The sequence below is a fragment of the Musca vetustissima genome, unplaced genomic scaffold, assembly GCF_032173495.1.
Source record: "Musca vetustissima isolate MV318-11 ecotype Yass unplaced genomic scaffold, APGP_CSIRO_Mvet_v1 utg2907, whole genome shotgun sequence".
Taxonomy (NCBI): Eukaryota; Metazoa; Arthropoda; class Insecta; order Diptera; family Muscidae; genus Musca; species Musca vetustissima.
This window is the reverse complement of record NW_026880563.1, coordinates 265,728-272,750: the sequence shown is the minus strand read 5'-3', so window position 1 is coordinate 272,750 and position 7,023 is coordinate 265,728.

The window sequence follows — 7,023 nt, the reverse complement described above, 5'->3', positions numbered from 1 at the left end:
GACCCGCTAAATACTGACCGATCTTTATCAAAACAGGCCATGTAAAAATTCGCGAAGTTTGGACCATAATTGCGGCCTCTGGAGCGACTAGAAAAACCGACAAAAATTAAATAATTGGTCCATTTCATGGGCAGAACCCATCCTACATGGAAAATTTCGTGAAGATTGGTCCATAAATGTAGCCTGCATCGTGTTTACAAATTATAATGGACAGACGGACACACATGTCTAGATCGACTCAGCTAGTCGAGATATGACGATCGGTATACTTAAAGGTGGGTCTAGGACCAATATTTCGCGGCCTTACAAACTCTTGGGTCTGCACAACGCTATAATACCCTGACAACATAGTTGTGTAGGGTATAAAAATGCAAAAATAGTTCCTTGAACATCCCCGGAGATAAATCGGAAAAATTTCATTTAAAAGCGGCATAACTGCACTCTGTACTCGTATGACGTACCACCATGTGTTGTGTTGTTTACACTGATTTAAAAAAATATATATCTTTGGTCCTTCAAAGTACATAAGATGAGTATGCAGATTTTTTGCAAAACTTTAGCAAATGTTAGTTTCATATATATTCTAAACTATCTAAAATATATTAGCTTTAATAAAAACCAAGGCAGAAAAATCCAAACCTAAGAACAAAACCCAGTCACACCCATACAAATATCAAGAACGGAAACCATGTATGTACTTTTCTTTGCCATATGTTTGGATAGTCACTAATTTTATATATCTCCGTTTCTTTTTACTGTATCGTGGTTGTTTTATATTCATCAACATCCTAATTTTCTTTATGGAGTGCCATTGTTTAGTTTCAATGTATTTTTCCTTATTTTTTACGCGCTAAAAACACCATCTTCAAAATGGAAAGTTTCGTTCGCTGTTCAGGTTGTTTTATATATTGTTTTATTTTTTCGTTCTTTCTTTTTGTTAAAATAATGGATTTCTTTATTTGAACATTCTTCACAATTTATTCCAAAAGGACCTGGGGAAACTATGTCTGAGTTTTATTGCACGTATGTGAATTGAATGGATTAGCTTCATATGTATGTGATATGTATGTGATTACTAGTGTGCTTGTGGTAATATTCCTAACGAGTGGCTGTCAAAAATTTCATAAAAAGACGTTATAAAAGCTCAAATAAAAATCATTAGTATGCATTTCGGAGAATAGTACACAAAGACAATGTGTGTAGAATCATTGTCCTGATTCTAGAGGAATGATGTGGAGCTGTATGATCATTGGGAGGGAAAGAAGAACAAATTAAAGGAACAATGTTCGTTAGAAGAATGAAGAAATATATATGGTTTAAAAATTTAAATGCATAATTTATTTGGAGTATGTAACATGATAAAAAAAAGTCCCGGTCCTAATACCTAGATGGCGCTACCAGAATTAAATTTCATATTATTTCTAGTTATCTCTTCGAGAGAATTCACAGTCTGGAACACCGTGAGGATTAAGAGCCCCATATGCAACAATTCAGCTTATTGACCTATACACTTAGTTGGAAAATAGCCTTGTCAGTCAAGATAATTTGTCAATGGAATTCCGATCATGTTCATATATTTCGAAGGCAAAGACACACTAACAATTGTGGAATACCAAATTGAAAGCGAAAATTAATAAATTTTCCTTGATTTTCGGTGACTTATACCAATATTTGATGGAAAATATTTTTTTAGAATGATATTCAAAAACTAAATCTTGTATTAACAAGTAAAACTTTATAACTTTATGACAGTTAAAATATCTAAAGTAATGGTGATCCTTAGAGAAAACTCATTTTACGATAGAACCTTGAACATACCGAAAAATGCGTGAAAAATACTCTCAAAATATCTAATAGTGGGGCTACCATTACATTGGGCAACAATAAAACTGGAATCAATATTGATATTTTTGGTAGTGAGATTTAAAAGCCAATGAAAATACAAAACTACAAACAATTTCGGTTGGAAAATATGTCAAAAATTCTAAAAATACCCAATACTCTCAGGTACTGGGTTCCGTTATATGGAGGCTATCCCGAAACTTGGGTTATTATATTTTTAATACTTTTTAGTAATACGAAATTACCGTCCATTGATTTGAAACTTGTGTCGAAAATCGCCTACATACCGAATATGGAGAGGACATACCATTATATGGGAACTGAGTCAATATTAAAAAAAAATATTATAGAGGTGTGCTATACAATGAGAACCCAATATACCATATTACAATCCATTCGTTTGAAAAACGTGTCCGAAATCCGCGCAATACCGAATATTTGAAGTACCTCTTTGGTCAAGATTAAGAATTTTCTGTACGGATATGTGCTATTCCATGAGAACCCAAAGTACCAAATTACAGCCAATTCGGTTGAAAAACGTGTCCAAAATCTCCAAAATACCGAATATTAGGAGTTGCCGTTGTGTGGGGGCTACCCCGAAACTTGGGTCAATATTAAGAATTGTTGGTACGGATATGTACTATACAATGAGAACCCGAAATGCTAAGTTACAACTAATTCGGCTAAACAAATTGTCCAAAGTACCGAATTTTGAGGGGTGCCGTTGTATGAGGTTTACACCCAAACGTGGAACGATATATTCCATTTGCAATACCAAACATTCTAGGAGTACTAGCAATGACTGTGCCAATATTCAGAGGTCTCTCTTAAATATTGTCATGTTTCATCCGAGGGATACGGATACATAAGGTTGGGGAGAAATAAATCCATTATTTTTAAATGAACAATAGGACTTTATTCAGCATGCTCGGGATGTGAGATTTGGGCCAAATATGCACCGTTTTGTTGTATGATTTATTGCCATTTCAAAGGTAACTTCATATTGCCGCCTGCTTTCTATTTGCAAAAAAAGTCCTGCTTTTTATTTGCAAAAAAACTCTAGAAGTCGACTTTCACAACCCCCCTTAGATACCAATTTTTAATAATTAAAGAAATTTTGCAATGCAGAAAAAAAGATAATCCCTTGCATTAAAACCTCTCAACATTTTCGACGACCGGCCTACCTGTGCGAGGTGTATCTTTAACATTAAAAATTCCTGAACGAAATCTACGAAACCAAAATTTCACATAATTGGCTGTTACAATATTGGAACCATAAAAACCATTCATAATTTTAGCCCCTTGGCTTGCATTTTCACCTTTGTCAAGGAAAAACTGTAAAATGTACGGAATTGATCGGTACTTTACGAGAAATCTATCAGTACAGCCATCTGCCGAAATAATAATGGATTTTTTTCTAGGTGTTGCAAACGAAATAACAAATCTAATAAAAAATACGGACAACCTTCCTAAAGCAGGGGTGTCCTTCAAGGAAGAGTATTAAAAAATCCACGTTTATAACTAAGATGATCCTTCTAAAAAATGGTTCCAAATCCAACTTATACATCAGATAATCTTTAACACAATCCGCACTGAAAAACAGATGCTCCGTCAGAAGAGACTTTTAAAATCTATGTTTATAACTTCCGAAAAAATCTTACAAAATCAGATGGTCATTCAAAAAAAACCACTGCTTATAACACAGATGGTCCTTCCAAAAAAAAAAAAAAAAAAAAAATTAAAAAAAATCCACTTATACCTCAGATGATCTTTTAAAAAATCCACACTCAAAATACAGTGGCTTATAACTCAGAGGGTTCTTCAGGAAAATTTTCTGGTTAAAATCGCAGCATATCCTTCAGAGGAAATCACTGCTTACAACCTAAGCCATCCTTCGAACAAACAAAAATATAAAAATCCACCCTCATAACATGGAGGGTCATTCTTAAGAAAACAATTAATTCTTATAACGCTGACGATCCTTTAAGAAAAAAATAATAATAAAATAAATACATACACATTTCAGTTGTATCGCGGTTCTTTTAATGAAAGGTTTTAACAGAATCTGCGTTCATAACTCAGATGATCCTTCAGAGAAAATAGTAAAAAATTCGATCTTATAACTCTCATGGTACTTTAGAGAAAAATTAAAGGAACCTACGATCCATATAAACATTTTAAATAATCACTGCTTATACCACAGCTGAACCCTCACAAAAAATCTTAGATTGCCTTTTAGAAAAGACATCTCGAATTCGCGGTTATAACTCAGAATAAAATGTAAAAAAATCAACCTGTATAACTCATATGATTCTTCAGAAAAATTCGAATAAAAATACATATTTAGAAGTCAAAGGGTCATGTATAGGCTTCAAATTCTACGAAATAATCTGTAAATATCCTCACTTAGATCCTCTCTATAATGGTACTTTAGACAAAAATGGACTCTCATAATTCTTTAAAAAAAACTGTGATTATAACTTAGATCGTTTATGAGAACATATGTTAAAAAATCCACACTTATAACTCAAACAATATTTCCAACAGTTTCTCCACACATCGTATTTAAGGAAATAAATAATGTTGTTAAGTTTCGTTGGACCGAACTTTTATACCCTCAACCATGAAAAACGCATTCAAAGTGTTTAAAATCGGTCTGGACTGTCTGGCAAAATGTTCTTAATTGCCTGGAAAAAAAAAAGAAATACAAACTTGAAAACATTCATTATTTTTCGAAAGAATTGGATTTTGTTCCTTCATTGTTCGAGTGGAAAATTAATTTTCATCAAAATATCCTAACCTCACACTCCCCTCTTTACAACCAATAATAGAGACATCCACAAATATTTTGAAGCCAAATATCATTTGACACTTCAATACTATAATTAACTTTTTAGACAATTTATTAGCAAATGACACGCTATTGATTTCAGTTATTAGCGCTCTCCCTCCCTCCCACTTTCTGTCACTTTTGTGAATGACAAAATAAACACAGACAATACGGCGGCGTCAAATCGAAATGTCAAATATTTACATAGCATTTCTGTATATGTTCACCGTTGCGTATTTGTGTGGACACACCTTTTTTCCTAATCCTTGTAAATTATAAACAAATATAAACGGGCCCAATGACGGCCTCCCCACCAACACCTTGAATTATGACTCCTCCTAAAAAAAACTTCTTCTCACAGTGGAAAATAGAAAAGAGTCCTCCAAAATATTTATTATAGGCATTATTTCTCGCTAGAAAAAAAATAAAACATCCTAAAACAATAACAAAGAAAACATTCAATTTTGTTATATAAATAAAGGTTCGTATCGGAAAGCAGCCTAAACAAACAACAAAACGAAGTTAGAAAAAAATAATAGTAAAAGTACAACAACAATTTACGCAACGATAAAAATCACCAAACAAACAGAAACACTTAGGAATATGATAAAAAGTTAATATTGATGGGGAAAGAAAAAAAAAAATAAAACAAAAACTCAACAACAATAATAAACAAGAGGAATTTGACTACATTCTCCGTAAGCTCCTTTGGCTTTATTACTTATTTTTTTCCGCCCTTCCTTTGTGTCCTGTTTCCATTATCCATTGTTGTTTTTATTGGAGGGAATTGGCCACGAAAAAATAATTAAGTCAAAATGCTAAAAGAGAACTACCAAAACCGTTGGTAGAGGGACAGTGGTACAAAAATAAAAAATTAAACAAATAAAATAAAAAAAATAATATATATGAATATAAATTGAAAACACATGAAAAATTATTAAAATATTTTTTATTGTTATGGTATTAACAGAGAAAAATCTAAAACTGAACATATATTTTTTTAAATAAATCGTTTTTTGACCACTGTTCTTTGGTAGTAGAAAATTTCAAAGATGTGACAGTATCAAAAATGTTTTTTCTCTATGTTTTCTTTGGGATCAATTTTAAAAGACGACTCATTTTAAATATTTGCCCTATCTATTATATCTGGCATTCTGCTTGTTATCATTGTCAAATAAAACGGTCGACGTAGCTGCCATTAATTGGGCCACAATTTGAAGTGGTCACAATAAGCCATTTAAAAAAAGCAGCAGACAGATAAATAAACATTAGATCTTGTATTAGTATGTACGCAAAAAAAAATAATAATAATAAAAAAATTAACATCGACAGAAAAATGTCTTCTTTTCCTTTCAATTTTATAAATATAAAGGGTCTTCGATGGATATAGAACGATCTAAATGCACTCTCTGAAAATTTTTCGAAATATGCAATAGTGTATCAATAATTGCGCACTCCCATAATATTTTATAGCATTCACAATATGATGATCAAAAATATTTTTTTAAAAAATCAAAGATCTGTTAAATTCAGGAAATATATTTTAAATATTAGGCTGGGGAAAAAGAAATCCATACAATAGGACTTTATTTTACATGCTTCGGAATGTCCGATTTTTGCCAAATATGCACCAAACAATGCCTCTCTCATAGAGGTCCTGCACTCTATTTCCAAAAGACTTTAGTAGTCGATTTTCATAATCCTCCCTAGGTACAAATTTTATCATTAAGGCAATGCAAGAAAAATATGATAATCGCTTGGTGCCAAGTCCGAACTCCTGAAGCTCCCGAAGTTTCTGGCGGATCACTGTAGATGTATGTCCTAGATGTTGTCCTGGTGGAACACAACACATCTCCTGTTAGTCAATTCTGGCCGTTTCTGGTCAATTGTAAATGGTATAAAACAGTCTAATGGTAAATTAGTTCCTGGGCGATGTTACGACTGCATTTTTGACGACTGGTCTACCTGTGCGTGGTCCATCTTTAACATCAAAAATTCCTGAACTACATACACATAATTGGCTGTTTCAGTAACGGAACCCTAAACACCATTCACAATTTTAACCGCTTGGCTTGCTTTAACAAAGAAAAACTGTAAAATGTACCTAATTTTCTCTTTGTTCACTTCCATTTTTAACACCCTGTAACTCACAACTAAATGCACCAAACAAAAACCAGCAAAATCAGTTTTTTACTGCCAAATGTCACCATTCCAACGAGCATAAATCTGAAATTGTTTGATCGATACTTTACGAGAAATATATCAGTACAGCCATCTGCCGAAAAAATAGTAGATTCATTTTCCACCAGCCTAATATATTATTGAGTTGTATGCTTTTTTAGGGCGAAATT